This window comes from Panthera onca, chromosome C2, assembly GCF_046562875.1.
Source record: "Panthera onca isolate mPanOnc1 chromosome C2, mPanOnc1 haplotype 2, whole genome shotgun sequence".
Taxonomy (NCBI): Eukaryota; Metazoa; Chordata; class Mammalia; order Carnivora; family Felidae; genus Panthera; species Panthera onca.
Window position 1 is genome coordinate 61,001,955 of NC_138347.1, and position 19,731 is coordinate 61,021,685.

Genomic DNA, 19,731 nt, shown 5'->3' on the forward strand with positions numbered 1-19,731 from the left:
TATGACACAAAAGCTTTTCTTAAATAGGACTCCAAGAATTTAGCTGTTTGAAAAACATTTCAAGTAGGCAATAACAAAAACAAAAACAAAAACAAAAACAAATAGTTGCTTTACTGCAAGGATGCACACAGGCTTACAACTTTTTGCCTTGTGCCTAGATATGGACCTGCCTCTCAACCTCCACCAGCAGTAAATTCAGTTAAAAACTAAAAATTAAGATGGTACTATAACATCATGCTCGAGAGAATAAAATATCAAGATGATGAACAAAACCAGCTGAAATGGGACTAGCAACTTAACCCAAGTCAAGGAAGCAGTCTACAGTGTTAAAACAAAAATACTACTAAACAGAACCAAACATGCTACTCATGGGAACAACACGTGAATTTTTTTCCTGAGAATCTAAGTGGATAATGCCTATGAGATTACTCTAAATGTGTAGATTGTTTTCAGAATTGCCACTGTTTCCAAATGAAATTTAAAGACATTTTATGAACCACGTGAAACCTTATAAAAAAGGAAGTCTTTAAGCCAAAAACAAAAGGCTGGCCTAATTAAGAAAAGAAAATTTAAGTCAGTCACAAGTGTTAGATCACATTAATTCAGAGAGACATAGTCTGAAGTATTTCCATTAAAACCCTGATAGCTTCCCTTCTTGAGAAGAAATCACTCTTCCCTGCTAAAAAAAAAAAAAAACAAAAAACTATATTTAGTTGTAAACCAGTACTCAATGTATATTCACTTGAAATCTCCATGTAGGAAAAAAACAAAAAAAAACCCAAACCACCAAAACGCTTTCATCTCCATTCCAATATGAGCTATATAAACTTCTAAAATCATCTTAGAAAGAAAAACATCATTCGCTCTTCTTATTAAGTATTGTTGCTTTTTTCAGTATTTGGACATTTTAAAAATAACAATATGCAAGAGTATGATGTCATAGTGAATATAACCACCAGGTCAATATGATAATTTAATGTATGACTTTAAAATTGAGCTTTCCTTTAATCCTACTATTCTATAAATAACTTCATCATTCTGTCATGATTAAAATATCTTTTCATCAAATTTGATATAAATGCACTAGGTATGGTAAATATATTTCTGGCTTAAAATGGCAACAATGCAAATTGTATGATAAAGACTATATCATTGTCCCACTTTCATTTTGATAAAATCTCTTTTTTGGTGATATCATTTCATGTTAGGCTTTTTTGTGCTGCTTAATATTATAATTAATAATTCATATTTTTTCTTTCCCCTCTCACTCTGACAACTTTTATTTTTAATCGGTGGGCATGTGCCAAATTGGTTTGTTATTTATTTATAATGTAAAATGACAAGGAAATTGAATATGTGGAATAAGAGAGAGATTTTCTTTCATATGACAAAAAATTCTTAGCAATGGGATATTTCTTGCTTATCCTCAAGAATTTTCGAGGTTAGATCAGATGGCACCAGTACTTCATATGCAACATGTAATAGACATATTAAATGGAACTGTTCACTTATGTTTTTAAAATTCATTTTAGTTTTGTGAAGACAGCTGGGCACATGCATAAAAAAGAGAACAAAAAAATAACAAAATTTGTAAAAGACTCCTTATTCCGATAGATCCTATAGTGCCAAATTAAGTAAAAATTCTGACCAAACAGCTCTATTTGTATTCTTTCCTAAATGCTAAAACATGCAAATTTAGTAAGAACAAACAGATAAAATTTTAAAGAGATGGAATCTCCATTAAAACAAATAAAAAGTTCTGTCTTGCAGGGCTTTACAGAGCCTTAAATAATCCCTTCAGTTTTCCCCATAACCAGAAGCCACATAGTTTGAAGGCTAGAGCATTGAATGGCTATGACAGTAAATTCCGAGAATGGTCTCAAGGCCATCAGCAACCAAATCACCAGAGGAGCTAGTTAGAATGAAGAATCACAGGTCCATCCACGAACTACTGTGGAATCAGAATCTGTAGGGATATGACCCTAGAATTTGCAGCCAGCTCCTGAGGTAGAATTAACTTTGAGAACAGTCTTATGCCAAAAACCCTGCATCTTCCCCAGAGCTTCCCCTTGTCAGATAAGCCTTTTCAATTCATCCTTTGAGTTGAACATTGGAGAATTCACATAACATAACACAAATAATACGCTTCCTGCAAGATGTCTCCCATTTCTCCCATTAATTTAAAAACCATAGTCCACTGCCACTGCCCTGCTTAAGGCCCCTTCTCTCTGGCTCTACCTTTGTTGTCAACCTGTACAAAACAATCAGACTGTGACATCATCCAATTAGTCTCCATCATTTGGAACAAGAAACTTTTTCCCAAGGATTTGGTCCAAATTTCCATTTAAAACTTGATCATTAACAGACTGTATTTGTATCTAATATTGAACACTTAAAAATAACTTGATGACCTTAATTATTTTGATCGTTATTAACATGTAGGAGGTTGTAAGTTGACATTGAGCCAAACATGGGAACTGATGCACAGGGAAGTTAAATCCTTTAACCTTAGTTAACTCATTTAGTGGCAGAATCTGAACTAGAGCATATACATTCTAACATTATACCACCGTGCCTTTCAACCTGCTCCTTGAGCAAACTTTCTCCTGCCTTTATAGAAAATGCCTATTTTATGGGCTCTGTATCTCTGAGATATTTCATTTAGACTTTGTGTACATGGTGTTTATCTTTCAAAATGAATTATGAAAAAAAATTTTACTGTAGGATTATTTAATCTGGGGTGGTCGAGTTAAAATGGCAATAATAGTGATGCTGACGCCAGTCTTGTGAGGCACTATCTCTGACCCGATAATAGCTCACTTTTAAAAAAACTTAAAAAAAAATCATTTTGAATTTCCATAATTCACTTTAATGACACTTTTGGTTAGCACTTTTGGTGCTAACATGGATTTAAGAAAGAAACATAACTGCTGCCATGTTGAATGTGTATCAAAAAAACTACTAATAGTCTTGACTACTACTTGGTTAGCTATATTTCACTATTTGAATGTAACTATGGAAAGTGGTGTTCTAGAATCTCATTCATAATAACTTCCATATAACAAAAGGAAATAGAAACTATTAGCATAGGTATAATGTTAATGAACTGGTGAGTTTTCAATAGAGATTTATCAGACCAGATTATTTGAAAATGTTCCCTGTCTATAGGAAGAATACAATGCCCCCCCCCACACACACATACACACCCACACATGACCATATCAAAATTATTCATATTTAAGTTTCCAGGGAAGAAGACCAATAAATTTGTTTGTCAAGCACTTTTGCTTAAATGGTATTATAGGATCTTTTACAAATGGAAGTTGATTCAGATTTTAGTATACTCTGATCCCCGGAGTTTAGGGCAGGGGTGAGCTAAGGAAAAGGAGAGTAGGCAGAGAACGTGTGTGTTGTGGGGGCTTGGAGTGTGTGCACTTGTGTGAATTTAAGTACCCTGAATTTAATGAAGAAAAATTTCATTATTCTGTGTTTATATATCTTTGTGTGAAACAAGTACTTTTCTCCATAACTGGAGTTTACATAGGCTCTATCATAACACCCTTTGAGAATCCCTTTAAACATCAAAATGGATTTTTCCAAATAAAAAATCCCATGATTTAGCTTTATTAACATCTGAATGAATGTTTCCATTGAGTTGTCCAGAAGAGGGACTGAGTAAGGTTTAGAGAGCAATTTTTTTTCATGATGATTGGTAGCAATGTTTCCCTTCTATCAGAAAGCAAGCTATAGACATACAAAGCATTAGATATACACCTAGATAAAAGTAATATTGCAGAATCCAACTGGTATCCGAGAGGTGAGGACAGGCTGAGATGGACTCCTTGGCTTCCTTATGTCCAAAAATTTTCTGTTTCCTTATTTCCTATGGTTACCACCATGGAACATGTTAAAATCTCAGTAGGGACTCTGCTTCAACTTTTCCTTTCAAAACACAGTGAAAAAGCTTAATGGAAAAAAAATGTCCTTCCTATCTCCATGCCAGGCACAGTGTAAGATCCACAAACTTAAAAGCCAGGCAAATAGTCTTTTATGTGCCCCAAAGCTCGGCAAGTGACCTAGTGCTACAAAAATTCCCAAATAGGCATGTGACCTGACTAATGTGTGCTGTGAGATGAGTCAAGGAAAATGGAACCATCTGTACTTTTATTGGACAGTCAAATAATTCCCCTCTGTCCATCCAAAAACATAATTGGATACTTTAAGGAAGAAACAAGGGGAGTTTTTTCAAAACATCTAATTTTTTAAATTGGTGACATAAAATATTCTGAAGTGTATAACCTAGTCAACATAGACACAGATAAGCCAACAGGTTTAAAAAAAACCATGGCTGCCTTTAAAAATTGTTATTACTCAACTGTATTAAAGCTTCTTTAAGACTCACAGGAAGAAATCAGGGAGAATGAAGGGAATTGAAACTGTAATCTTTAAGAAGTAGGGTATGGGCACCCTTCCTCCTCTGTGACAAAAGCTACCAATGATTGAACTCTCAGAGTGGGTGATGGCAGAAAACAGAGCAATCACCTGAAAGGCCATATTTTTGTACATGTTTACAAAGCTTTGCCATTTATTTCTTAAGCATATTTGTCAACCATACATCATACTTCCATTACCCCATATGGGAATTACAGTGGATATGTTCTATTTTTCAAGTTTTTAGTATTGATACGAAGAAGGAGGACAGACTAGCAATAGTTGGTAAAATATAGTAATAAAGGCTGAGTCTGTCAAAGACTGCACCTAACAAAACATGCGTATTTAGGAAGTGAAAGGGCCTGATGGAAAGGAGTAGGCTACTACGGGTAAGGTGACAGGCAAGCATCTATACAGAATCCTAAAATATCTGTCTTCCATTTCATAAATTACTCTCTCACTGTACAGATTAAGAAATCAAAGTGCACTATAACATTGGCTAACATGTAAATAGGTCCATACCATAGGCCAGGAACTATGTTAAACATTTAAGTGCATCATCTCATTTAATTCTCACAAATATCTTACAAGGCTAGTGTTATTATTTGCATTTGACAGATGAGAAAACTAAAACTGACAGAGATTAAGTAACTTGTTCAAGTTTGCACCGTAACTGAGTAGAAGCACCAAGAAAGGGATTCAGATCTAATTTCAAAATCCAGGCTCTTTAAGTGCTAGGCCTGTAGTTTTTAACCCAGATTACACATTAGAAACATCTGGAAAGCTTTTAAAAACTTCGGATGCTCAGACCCTACCCCCAGAACAGTTAATCCGAAGTTCTTGCACATGGGACCCAGACATGGGTGTCTGTTTCAAAGCTCCCCTGGGTGACTGTGACCCACAGCCTGGATTGTGAACCATGGCACTATGCTGTCCTGCCCTCTGTGAAGATCAGCAGACCCATGCCAGAGTGAGGTAGCACTAGAAACAGGGTCCTCAACCTCTTTGCAGTGGCTTCTCCCCTTCCCCAACATGTATTCCTCACCAAATTCATCCATCATGACTACATGAAGAAGTAATATACATGTGGAAACTTTTACAAAGCACTGTCACAGCAGAATATGGTCACAAGTCCATCAAAAAGAACCCATTCACATCTATCTATGGGCTATGATGAATGAACACAAAGAAGAGTCAAGTTTATTGCTCTTATCCCCAAAAGGGAAGTATAAGGCTGGCCTTAAAAGCCCTTCATACCAAAGCAAGTCACTAAATTTTGGAATGGCCCCTTCTTCTCTTTTCACAAATCCAATAAGAATAGCTACTAGATCCAAGGGGGGAAAGATCCAATTACCACTCCTTTACAAAGCTATTTCACTGAGGATCTCAAGGCAACTGAAAGTCATTCAAAACATAAAAGCAGTAGAACTAAAGAAAAATGTGTGCAGTGGAAAGACAGTAAGATTTCAAGTCAAAAGTCCCAGGTTTTTGACTGCATTCTGCCACTTTACTGCCATGACTTGAGATCACTGGGCCTCGGTTTCCTTTTCTGTACTTAAGCTACATCTCCCTTAGTGTAGTGATTTTATAAGTGTGGTTCCCACCAGCATCACCTGGGAACTTGTTAGAAATGCAAATCATCAGTCCCTACCCTAGACTCGGAATCAGAAACTCTGCGGGGCGTGGGGTGGGGTGGGGTGGGGGGTCCAGCAATCTGTGTTTTAACAAGCCCTCCAAGTGACTCTGACACATCTACTTCCACAGGGTTGTTGCCTAAGGATAAGAGGAACTTGTACATAAAATTGTTACTTTTCATTACTGTCTGCTTAAGTCAGAATTCTCAAATTCTCTTGCAGAAATATTTAGAGAAATAATGTTATAGTCTACATTAGTTAGATTAATAACCTCAATTCTGAATTTCACTTTGAGTGTGTAGACGAGGCACAAGTCAACCAGAGGTTATGCAATTAGCTTGGAGTCAAAGAGAAAGCAAGTTGTAGAACTGAGAAGGAAACCCCAGAGTGAACTTGATTTTAATTCAATCAAACTGTTAAGGTACCAACCCCGCACTTTCATCTATAATCACAATGAACCTTTTTATAAACAAATCTCTATCTTCTTAGCTTAAAAAAATTTTAACAGTGCCTTTTCAAATTTTAAAATGGATTGACTTCTATAATTAGGGGCTAAAGGCAGCTCTGGAAGCAATAAGAAGTCCCAAGCTTTCTATAGTGAGAAAGGGCAATTGCCCAGACCACTCTTTGTGTGAAGTGCAGACAATACTCCCCTTGCTCACCTCATAATTCTGATTACTGCAACGGTGGAAACCATGATAAATAAAAGTGCATATCTAGTGGTAGGGCTCAATCTCTAATGTTTCTATAATTGTTTCTGTAATATTATTATTTGGATAAGATATATCATAAACTGGATTTTAGGAGATGCTTTGGAATGGTTTTCTTCCCCATGCTTCTGTCAGAAGCACTCTATTTTTTTTTTTTTTTTTGCTGTAATTTATCTGATATAGCTACTAAGATGCTTGATACTTTTACATGCAAGGGTGCAGAAAAACAAAGACAGGGAATGGGCTGTTAATGAAATTCTCTGATTGTAAAAAGCACTTTGCAATGATCAGGTGGTAAATAATAATAAGAGGAAATAACATAAAGTGCCTAGATGCCATAGCAATAGTCACTATATAAATGCAGAAGAGATCAGACATGAATAGAATTTGCATTTTATGCAGCTTCTGTGTGTGTATATAGAATATACAGTTGCTAATTTTTCCATAACACTGGTAAAATATTGTTCAAAATCTATTCTTGCCATCTTATCACTTTAAAAGACATCATATAGAAACACCCATCTGTCCTAATGAAATGGGAAATGTGTTCAAAGAGACTAGAGAAAGAGCCTCTTTGCACACAGGGGAAAAAAAGAGCTCAAATAAAAGAAGAGGATGAAGAAGAAATAGTAACACTGGTAGAACAGCTTTGGAGACTTGCACAAAGGTGATCTTTGAGAAACACAAGGGATGAGTGACTGTTAATGTGTGGCAGAAGAGCTACAATGAAGATATATGGTCAGACACCAAAAATACAGATATGTGCTGTCTCTTTCCGGGGCTGTTTTTATGATGGTGGTTCTTTTTAAATGGAATTGGGGAGAGGGGGTTTTCTTTGTTGTTATTGCTCTTGAGTTTAGCTATATCACTAACAGCAACTCCATACCAGATTTTTCCAACAGTTCCCTGACCTCTCAGTGCTTCTAATGAACTGCCTTCGATTTTGATGTTATTTTCCCTTCGTACTTGTTCATAATCCATGGCCCATTCATTAGGTATACTAAATCCTAGTCCGTGATCACTTTACTTTTGAAGACACAGAGAAGATGCTAAGAGTTGGGGAGATTCTTTTAGACATAGGGCAAGAGTCTGATCCGGATTCTGAGAAAGCAGAGACCTTGATAAAAAGACCACTAGCCAAATAATACCGAGCACTGAAAAGTGAATCAGCCAAAGTACACAATTCTCTCCCTTCCTTTGTCCTCTTTCTTTGTCAAATAAAAGATTGTTTCTAAAATCTTTTCTGCCTCTGGTCTTAAAAAGCAGGATTGGACTTGCACATACAGCTATATTTCAAAATATCTCAAATTTCCAACTTGGAAGAAGACACGTAAACTTTCTCAGAGAAAGAGAAAGCAACTCTGCATATTCACAAAACTTTCACTTATTTCTAGAATAGGAAAACGGAGAGATCATTACCAACATAAGAAAGGAGTAATAATATTATTAACAATGATATTAATACAAATACTTGGGATCCTAGAGCATGTTTTATCACAAAGATTCACCTGTATTAAGGGAGACTCCAGGACAAGGAGGTCGTTAAGGTTATATTTCTATCTTCAAGATTCAGCCCAAGTCAGACTCTCCGGAAAGCTGTAAATACTCTCAGAACAGACCTTAGTAATGAGATTGGAACGAATGCTGGGACCGTGGCATAAAAGCATCTTCCTGTCCCTTGTTCTAAAAGTTAACTATTAAACCATATGTTGTTCATCCTGATTTGTTTTACTCAATTCTAGAAACAAGGACACTCTGATCAGATTGCCCTGGGCAACTGAATACCTCGTGAAACCTTTCTGAAGACAGTGTTCTTCCCACCAATGCAACCGAAAGGGCTTCTATTATCAGACTATCAATTCTGTACTACTGGTGAAGGATGGAAAGTATCTTCTTTTGAAGAACAAGTTCTTTCTCTCCCTGAGTTTTCTGCTTTTAGTACACTTAACATTTTAATTACTTGATCTCCCTACCCACCCCCATTCCCTTTTTTCTACTTTAGTTTATTCTTTTAATTATTTACAGACTTGCTTGTCTGGACACTTTATTTTAGTAGAACTTGGTTGATTTTTTTTCAGCACCTTTTAGTGGAATGCAATAATAGACGCATAGAGAAGGAATTGGTCTTAATGGTATTTTTAGTTTTCTTTTTTTTTTTCTGTGACAGAAATCTTTTCCCCTTATTGATTTTCCCCCATGGACTGTCCACTCTACAGCTTGAAATGGCTGCAACCGTGTTTGAAAAATTGGTTGCTAGTCACTGTTCAAACCATTTTTCAAAACAGCTCTTGCGAGCCCCATTTTACTCTGTTTTAAGGACAGTTTTGTTAGGGCTGGTTTCGTTTTCTTTGAGGAGTCATGCTGGCAAAGAAACACAGTCTAGAACTTTGCTTTTAAATGTGGTATGATTGGGATTATAACCATATTGAATCTATATTCAAAATATATTACATTGAGTCTGTGCAGCTAAAAGGAAAAAGAGGTCATAAGTCTTCAGTATTTTTCATAAAGATGAACACCAAGGGATGCAAATGTTAAAGTTTACCAAGCACAACATGATATCTCGCTGTTGGAAAGATATTTTCTCGTGCTCAAAATTCGTTATGGAGTGGGGTGGGAGGGAGGGGTCTGTGTGGTTCAATCGGTTAAGCATCCAACTCTTGGTTTTGGCTCAGGTCATGATCTAGCATTTTGAGAGTTCAAGCTCCACCTTGGGCTCTGTGCTGACAGTGCAGAGCCTGTTTGGGATTCTCTCTCTCTCTCTCTCTCTCTCTCTCTCTCTCTCTCTCTGCCATTCCCTGGCTCTCTCTCCCAAAATAAATAAATACTTAAAAAAATTCATTGTGGGAAAGATATCTATATGAGGAATTTTCCTCCATGTTTTTAATACTATCTATGAATATGCCTTATATCTATGTAATATCTATGCAAACAGCATGAAAGGAAGTCCATTTTGAATACAGCAAAAAACAGCACTTTCCTATGCTAATCTTCTAAAACAGTTAATTTTCACTTGTATTTCCAGGACTCAATGCTCTCCAGAGAAGAATAAAAGTTGAAGAATTTGGAGACCAAGAGAAAGGGTGAAAATAGGCAAAGGTATTCAGCTTCATATAAAATGACAATATTTGTTTAAAAACAAGATTTGGGGCCAAGTTTGACAGTGATTATTGATAAATGCATAATATACCTTGCTGAATCTTCAAAAAGTGAAAGAATGAAATACCTACCTCATTTCAAATTTAGAGTAATAAAACATGGTGAAGACACATACCAAAATTGGCAATGGCTCAAGTTTGAGAGAAGGACATTGAAACGTTTGCTGTGACTGGAGGAGAGGCAAACATGAGAGACGCAGCCTGGGAAAAACCTCATACTGTGCAATCCAAAACTTGGCATTGGACAATAAAGTTTTCCTATTTTTCTTTTCAGGGACATATCTGAAGAAAGATGATTCCAAGGTTTTTGCTATTCTTTTTTCTTTTCTTTTCTTTTCTTTTCTTTTCTTTTCTTTTCTTTTCTTTTCTCTTTTTCTTTCTTTCTTTCTTTCTTTCTATTATTATTATTATTATTATTAATTATTTTAGCTAAAATTTCACTCCAAATTCTGGGGAAATTTCAGGAGCTCCTCTTAGAAGAACTGACCCAAATGAAGTAAGTGGTTGTAGTACAATAATACACTAAGCCAATCTATGCTAACCCCCAAGTCCTTACTCAAAGCAATGTCTCAGGGCTCAGAGTGCAAACTGGCACCTCATGGTCCAACTGCACAAGGGCAAATTAGAAAATCAGGCCTAAGTATTACCCTGAAAAATAAAGATTCTCAATCTGAAAGGGAGTCCTACCAAGTCTTTACTGTATGCAGAAACTGTGGCTAAATTATCTCTATTTTCATTGACTCTATGGAAAAAGCAATGTGCCTTTTTTTTTTGGTATGTATTTTCCAAACTGTAAACTGTAAAGAGGCATCTAAAAGTGGTATTAATGCTCAAAAGAGAAATATATAGATTGATAATGAATGGATTAAAAATGTATTAAGTGTTTGCTTTAAAAAAATGCTAAACATTATGGTACTACTACTACTAATCCTTCCAGAAAGTTGGTGGGAAAAAGGTCTATGGAATACAATTGTTGACAATAACCAACAGATTTTAATTTTAGCCAAAAAGACTAGGACAAGTCACAGAAGGCTTTTCACCAGAAGTCAAAAACCCTTGGCCTATGCACCACCCATTTTAAGCTCCGGTTTCTTCAGAGCTAGTAATAACTTGTCTCCTAAAGCCAAAGGAAGCACTCCAGAAAGCTGCCTGGATTCATGTGCCTCACCCTTCTGGAGATCCAGTGAACCCATATCTTGGGGTTCATATTTCTATTAAAATGATAACACAGTAAAATCTCATCGCCACTTTGTTTGCTTTGATGAAATTGGCCATGCCCCCAATTAAATTATACGATAACCTTCTCTCCCACTACCAACAAGGTAAACATAAAACCAGGCACAAACATTTGGTAATGGAGAAAGGATGGATTTCAGAGTCTTAGAACCTTGAGTTTGTATCCTATTTCCACCCTTTAATAAGTCATTTAACCTCTCTAGGTCAAAGTTTTCTTACCTATTAAGTAAAGATAATGGTACCTATCTCAGAGGATTGTTTTAAAAATTAAAAGTAAAATGCTTGGTGTAGAGAGGTCGCTCAATAAAAGGCAGCTGAATCACTGCCTGCAGTAAATCCAGATAAAACATATTTAGGCACACTATTGCTCTGTGAGGTACATCTGGTATCCACGCTACAAAATCCATCAAGACGAAATAATTTGGTCATTTTAACAATACTCTTCAGAGATTCTTAAATGACATTTCCCTAAAGCCAAGACAACTTAGAGTTACATAGAATTGTTGCATTTAAAAGGGGGCTTTATTCAGTTCATAAAATAGTGTATCTAGTCTTGTCCCCCCAAATCTAGGATCATAGAGACCATCAAGCGCAAAAGGTAAGAGAGACGTTTAGAAAACCAGGTTTTTTAAAAACTATGGCAGGAAATGACTGCAGCTGATCAGGATGACAGGAAGTGCCCCCCCCAAGTCAAAGCAACGTGGATTAGAAATCTGCCCTGCAGATGAAGAAGGATGGCATGACACTCTAAACACTTGCAAGGAATGGAGGAGGAAAGAGCAATATTGAGTCCCAGAAGACTGTAAGTTAAAAAGTGATGGAAACTCTGACTCTGAGGTGAGAGGGAAAGGCTCAAGAATACATACCTGTGGGAAGAAAAGCAGTGAGAGCAAAATTCTAGGAACTGAGAAGCAGTTAGGAGTAAAATCCTTAAGTGGATGTTCCAAGGTGGTGCTAGCTTCAGAAAATACAAATATTGATGGGTTAAATCAGGACTGAGGAAAATATAAAACCAAATATGGGCAGCTCGGAGGGAAAAAAATAGGCAGCTTGGGACTCAACTGTCATCACAATTCATTTGTGTTTCACATCCCACTGTTTGTGACATTAACAGAATTTCGAATTTAGCAATGAACTATTTTTGTATTGTGAATCTCTGCAGCCATTTTCCATATGTAGCTACCACTGCAACTAGCAATAATAGCCTTTTGATCTTTAAAATACTTCCAATTAATACTATTCAAATTAGGGGTCACCCAAGAGTTTCTCAAGTTAATTCACTTTTTCTCCTATTTGAAGCAGAGTGTTATCCCTGCTCTTTATTTGCATCAAGTCCAAATTATTTGACTATTTTAGTAACAAATCCTTTGGTGGCTTTTGCTTTTATTGTCATTTTTTTTTCAAAAGATAAAGTTAGTTTTAGATTTTTGAATTCTATTTTCATTTCACTAGAAGAGCTAAAGCAAATTTTGCATTTGAAAAATGCAAACGTTTTTGCATTTGAAAAGGTAAAGTTTACGCATAGAGTTCCTACTGTGTGTCAAACATTAAGCAAAACAATTGTAAGTATTAGTATTTTTATATTAACACATATGATTTATAAATTTATTATATGATGAATTATATTCATTGTACCCAGGACTGTTATGTTTTCTTGTTGTCATTGCTGTCACTAGTGGATATCATTTACTGAGTTACCCATTATGTTCTAAGAGCACTTGTAGGCACTATACACCCATACCATGGAATGAGCCCACTATTGCTCCATTTTCCACTTGAGGCCTTAGACCCAAGAAACAGCACATCAACAGCATGCAGTTTGAATGGTAGAGGTGATGACCAAAAACATGGCTGTGCAAGTATGGAACCTGCATTCTTTTTCACTATGTACGTCTTCCTTTCATACAGAGGCAGGCCTACAGTTTTAGAAAGTTACCATAAAGTGTTGTCAAGATTGCATACAACTGCTTTTTTCTAATACATTGTTATTCCCTTGTGTCGTCATTCTCTTAAAATCTTTTTTGCATTTCCACAGAACATCTACACTGATGTGCACATGCCTTTTCTTATAAAATGTAATTCAATTTAAACAATTCTTTAAGCGCCTACTATGTGGTGCATGGTAGGCTAGATGTCTTTGTTCACTATCATGTTAAAATGCAGATCTACAGTGCAGAATCTTCTCCTTCCTGAAGATGCCTCTTTAGCTAAAATTGTTTTTCTCATCTTTTTCAGCCACTGATGGTATAAAGAAATGTAGCACTGTGTGAAAAACATGAGCTTTGGACTTAAAAGTTCCTTTTAATAAAACAAACTAGTTAGTCACAAATTGTTGAAACAAAATCTGTAACATGAAGGTCATTTAAGGCAGATTTAAACATCATTTCTACCTAGAAACAGAAAATTAGTCTGCATAATGTCATTTATCTACTGAGCTAAATTATATTATAATTTTCAGCTATAAACCCAGATTCTTAATGTGTGTCGCAAAGATGGTATCTCTGACCTACCCTCCCCCCCCCCCCCCCCCCAGTAGCAAATGTGTTTTGAGTTGTTTTGTCAGTAGTGATAATGGAGTTGCACTGGACAAAATATATTTTTGGCAACTTTTCTTGATAATGAAAATAACTGTAATAGTAATAATAATAATAATAATCAGCATCATAACAATAATAGCATTTGTTGAATACTCTACTATGTGCCAAGTACTGTGATTAACACTTTACACACACTATCTTATTCAGTTCTGAAAATATCTCACAAAGTCATTAAGTATATACTGTTGATAATCCAATTCAACAGAGAAAAACACTGAGACACAGAGAGGTCAAGTAACTTGCACAAGACCACACAGATGGAGAAACAGAGCCAAAATTTGAACCTAGTGAGTCTGACTCTCACAACTACATTAGGTAGGGGTTAGGGCAGGTGCTCTGTTATGTGTGCAGGAGAATACTGCATTTGTGCCAGTCTATCTACATCAACGAGAACGGAATCCAGGTGGTTTATAAGCCCAAATCTGAAGACAGCGAACAGGAGTTACAATTTGAGTTGCTGCTATTCATACTGCCTGCTAATTAAAATGCTCCCTTCTGAGACGACAGTGGCCAGTTGGCATAACCCTAGAACATAATACATGTTCAAAAAAGTATCTGCTGATTGTTAACAATGGTTTCTCTAGGTGCAGAGTTAATAGGTGATTTCCCTTCCCACCTTCTTTAAAAAAAAATATGTTGTCCAATTGTCTAAAATATTTTCACCAAGGGCATATGTTACTTAGGTGATCAAGTGAAAAATTAGAGCTTTACTTTGAAAAATTCTTTTTGTTTTGTTTTACTGTTAGATTGTTAGTCTCAGTTAAAACATGACTCCCTCTGGGAAACCTTTCCTGTTGCTCTACTCTGATCTATTCTAGGACAGTACTCCTTACTCTGTTGTCCATAGAACCTTATCAAAGCTACATACTACTGCTAACTGTCTTTTCTACCGTTAGTCCTGTGAAGACTGACCCCAGAACTTATTTACCTTAATTTAGACCCCTGGGCATCTAGGGTGACTTGCATTCAGTTTATTAAAAACAAACAGACAACACAGAACACATACACACACACGCAAACACACACACACACACACACACACACACACCATGAACAAGCAAAAAAAAAAAAAAAAGAAAAAGAAAATGAAAAAAAAAAAAGATCTTGTGGTTGACTGCACACTTTTTGGTCCTTGCTTTCTCCCTTTACATTATGTACCAGTCTCCCTAAGAAAAAGCTTCCCAGAACTAGGAGTATGCTGAATTGTCTTCTCTGTTTATAAAGTTTATAAATGCATTAAGGTAGATGGTAGGTAGATAGGTAGGTAGGTCAACAGATAGATTCACACACAGATTCATACAAACACATTATGAAATATCATGAATATAATTGAAAGTCATGGCAAATACAGTAGGCAAAATCTCAAAAATGAAGCATATTTTTTCATATTTATATTACTCTACATTTTACATTTAGCAATTTTACTTTCTATCACTAATATCCTACATACCCTAATATAAAGTTCATGAAGGTGTAAACTTTATTTTATTCACCACTATATCTCTGGTTGTTAGGAGAGAACATGAGCTAAATATTCAGTGTGTGTTTTTAAAAAAGGAAGAAAAAATGATACAGAAGTTCTCACAATATTTCTCATATTGTTCTGGAAATAATAAAAGGGGCGGGTGTTTTCAGTACTCTTCCAGAAAAACATGAATCAGCAATGAGATTGCAAGCTCTCATCCTGTTCCTCAGACCCAACTACCCAATTTCTTCATGGACAATATGTCCCTGCTAGCCTACTGATACCCAATTCTGAGACTTGGGGGAAGGGTACTAGGTGAGAGCAGCTTGAGACCCTCCATAATTTGCCCTGCCTACCAACTAGAGAGGCTGCTGCCATATAGACTCCAGTATTTCCTACCCATCAGCTGAGCCCCGAGAGGGGCAATGGAAAGAGACACAGAAGTCCTCATATTGTCAGGTACACTCACTAACGTATTTCTTCCCTCCTCTCAAAGAGTATAGTGGTAACAAATCACTGAGTGGCGATGGGAGAAATGGAATTAGAAGGTCCCAGTGATACCTTCCATCTCACTCCTGGGGGATACAATCTCTGCTGACAGGGAAGATGGTGGACCCTATAAGCGTCACTTATGTTTTGCAGTTTCCAAATTGTAGCAGGATTCTTCTATATGAAATTGCTGCCAGCAAATGTATACTTATACTGATATGATACAATGTAAATCTTGAGTTTTGCTCAAGAGGAGATTCTGTGGCAATTCATACTCACCCTAGTATGGAGAAGAAAATATTCTAGTGATAATAAATTACCCTAGATTATGAGTTTTTGCAGATAACAGACTTTCCAGTTCCTATACATCTTTGTATGTCTAGTATCCAGAGATACAACATATGACTTACCATATAGTAGTTTTCAACAAATGGTAGCTAAAAAAATTAAATAATGTTTTATACAACTCTGAGATATGGCTTAAAGGTTCAAAAAATGCAGTTTTTCTAAGCTTGATCTTTCCAATTTTATTAGCAGGTAATCATCACTTATTAAATTGAACATGCATTAGTGTTTTAGTTAGTGTTAATATAATAAACTCTCATAAACTGTGGTATGGAAATCCTCCCATTTTATGCTCATATACCAGAAATTTTACAGTCAAAATCTCGAAACACTGGTTTACAAACTGAGTGTGCATAGCTAAGCTGGGTAGCTTTCTAAATTATAGATCTCTGGACTCCCTCCTCAGAGCTTCTAATTCAGAAATTCTGTAATGAGGCCCAGGAATCTTCATTTTGACAAGCAGCCTAGCAAATTCTGATACAGGCGGTCCTTGGACTATTACTGTGGGTTGAGTTACAAAGATAATGTAAAAAAAAATCCTTATGCTTCACCTTTTCAATATGGAGAAAAGACTAGCTTATTCAATGTGACTTAACCATCAAATTTACCTGTGAAAAGACCAGGCAGTTTGCGAAGACTTTTGAAAATGAACCAGGGGAGGATGCAAGGGCAAGAAACATTACATTGTAAGCTAGAAGAGTTTCCTCTGAAAACTTGACAAAGATTGGCAGTGAGCTTAAAGTAAAAGGGGAAGAATGTCAGCAGGGCAGCAGCGTTTCATGACCAACTTAGGGAAGCAATGTTGATTCAAGAGGTTTATTTGATAACATGTGTTTTAATGGCTATTATAAATGCTGGTGCCTTCCAAATCTTTGGTTTACTAATAAAATATACATGGACATTTATATGAAATAATTTTCAAAATTCCCCCCTTAACTCCCAATTTGCCATAAGATCTTGGTCTTGCCAACATCATTGCACTAATCATAGCTTTTTTTCTACCCTAGAAACTAGAAACTCATCCTCTAGGATTGAAAGGAGATTCGTCTACTTCTCCACACATGTCCCAGGGAAGGTATGGCTTCTGCTTCTGTCCTGGCGTTTAGGTCTCCACAGCCTATAATTGTTTTCAAGGGGAGTTGTCTTACCAGTGAGTTCTCTAAAAACTCAGGGTCGGTCATTTTTTACAAGCTCTAGCAATCAATGAGGGAATTTATTTTATATTCTTATGAATGTTGGAAAACCTGTCATGGTTTTCTCTTTGTTTTGGCTGCAAGGAAGTTTAAAGACAAATGTATAGCACTTCCCTGAATGTAATTTGTACGGTGACTTCACTCCTGATTCCACTTTTATGTCCTTGCCCTTGTTTATGGTTTTGTCTTGTTTATCGTTCTTCTCTACTTCCAATTCATAGATTTCACTGTACTGTCTATTTCGTTTCCTTTGTCAGCCATTTTAATTCCCTCATGGGAACAGGGTGGCAGAAAGAAATGAAGAAAACAAAACAAAAAGTGTGTGTGTGTGTGTGTGTGTGTGCGTGTGCTAGGTATATATATATCAAACTCACCCAAAATTAAAAAAAAAAAAAAAAAAACAGCCCCCTGAAATAATGGAAATATTTTGTGGTCTTTGGGCTAAGAGATTCACTAGATTATTTGTAGGATTGCAATTTAGGGAGGCATAAAATTAAAATATCTCTATGAGAAAATCCATATGAATTTCAATATAGGTATTCTCAGCACCACAGCATTGATTCTGACATCCCTCAAGAACGGAAAGCCAACTATACCTGTGTTAAAAAATGTGTGTTCAGTCTTTAGACTAACTGTACATAAAAAGTCCTAGGCTTAATCTGCTTAACAAAGTGCACAATTTTGAAAACATGTTGCTTTTACAAAATTTTATACGTATACATGTAATAATATGTGTGTATACATGTAATCTACTTATAGTATTTACACACACATTTTATTTAGAATCTTCAAACCAAACACCTTAGTCCTTTACCTCCATTATTATTTTCTTTTAATTAAATAATTTTCATGAAGCAAAGGGACTGATAGGTCATCTCAACACCAATAAGTCAAGTTGGTTTCTGCATTTCTTATAATAATGATCTAGCTACTAGTCTCAGACTGATTTTAATAAAATGCAGGTAAGTTAAAAGTACTCCTACTGGGCACTACACACCTTAACAATGATACTCATCTTGATTTGTCTTTATGTGATGGCTCTGGGCTGCAATGCCAGTATGTTTGGGATTTCAATGTGATTTCTGTTCTTATATTAATTTCTAGATCTCATATCCTTCCAGATGCCAAAGAAACATAGTACTACCCTGGAATAATGTCAAGTTATGCTCATTTTAGGGGGCTTCCCCCCAGCATGGGCAACCAATAGCTGATTCATACTTTCATTACATCACAATTAGATTATAAAAGTGCTCTTTAGTGTGCCCTCTGCACGTCTCTTGCAACTCATTTGTAGATAGTCCAGAAGCTAGCAGCTGGACTTCGTTTTTGTTCCAGCAGTCACCATTTTATGTTTCTCCAATTCACTGAGAGTTTCACTATTGACAAGTCAACCCCAAATTCCAAAAGGCACTTAAATTTAGTGGGTTAAATCAGAGAGAAAATATTACCATTACCTTCCCATAGATTCATGTCACTTGACTACACTTTGCCAGGCATTCCGTACATATCAAAAGGGTGTAATGATACTATTCGCCCATAAAAGACTCATGAAAATACTTAGCAAAAGTAAGTGGCTGCAAAACACTTTTTAAAATCAAAGCGCTGTAGATTTTTTTTAATCTTGCATAGAACTCTGGTTCAATTTTTGAGCCTTTCCAAGTCCTCATAATTCTGTGGTATTCATAATAAAGCCGGCAGATGGTTTAGTCTCTGAACATATGCTTTAAATGCCCCCTTTGCTATTCCAAAATAATGGACCAAACTGTGCCCTCAAATAGTCACAAGAAACTTTAAGGAGGAAATATGAGGACAGAAGGTTATCCAGTGGGAATTAAACCTTAAAAATACACATTTTCTAAACTTTCTTATGAGCTCTATTTACATACAAAGACAAACGATACTTTTTAATAAAGTAAGATATAGTAAGGAAAAATCCAACACAATATTGCATGGTTCAAGGAATAGATTAGAAGGTAAAATACAAGTTTCTTATATTTATATTTTAAATTTCTCATTCTCTAAAACTTTTTGAGTCATCTGATCTAATTTCTGGGTGATTGCCAGATTTTCCATTTTTATTATTATTCCCACTATTATTACTATCATGTAGATATTGTATCATTAAAGCACTTTGCAATTATTAATTAGTTAATTTAGTTTAAATTATGTTTATGTCTTTGTTTTAAATCCATGTTATTCATAGTTATTATAACCCTAAAATGCTGTTTCGCCAGCCAATTATTCTCATTTCAAAAACAGCTTGTTGTCAATGAAAGCATATTTTCTAGGTTTTCACAGAATATAGAATTTACCCTCAGTGGATATACATATTTTGATAATGCTGTTCATATAAGCTAGCTATACTTAGCAGAGTATCTCTGTTTCTTACTGCCTACATTTTATACATGGAATGAGCCTTTATTTCTATACTTGTGTTTTGATACATTTAAATTTGGTTTTGAAATAGCCTCTA

The 19,731-nt window shown here is 35.9% G+C and overlaps 1 protein-coding gene across 45 annotated transcripts in view; it reads right to left on the reverse strand.

Annotated features, from left to right (window-relative positions):
• ZBTB20 (zinc finger and BTB domain containing 20) overlaps window positions 1–19,731 on the reverse strand; it is a 785,665-nt gene that overhangs the window by 418,036 nt on the left and 347,898 nt on the right. For 5 of the 45 annotated variants that reach the window (XM_078453028.2, XM_078453018.2, XM_078453025.2 and 2 more), the window contains one exon: window positions 8,284–12,123. The exons of 38 other annotated variants lie outside the window; for them this stretch is intronic. The gene's annotated coding sequence lies outside the window, so the exon portion shown is untranslated. The remainder of the gene's footprint in view (window positions 1–8,283; window positions 12,124–19,731) is intronic. 2 more of the 45 variants (XM_060640807.3, XM_060640783.3) reach the window with 1 other exon arrangement.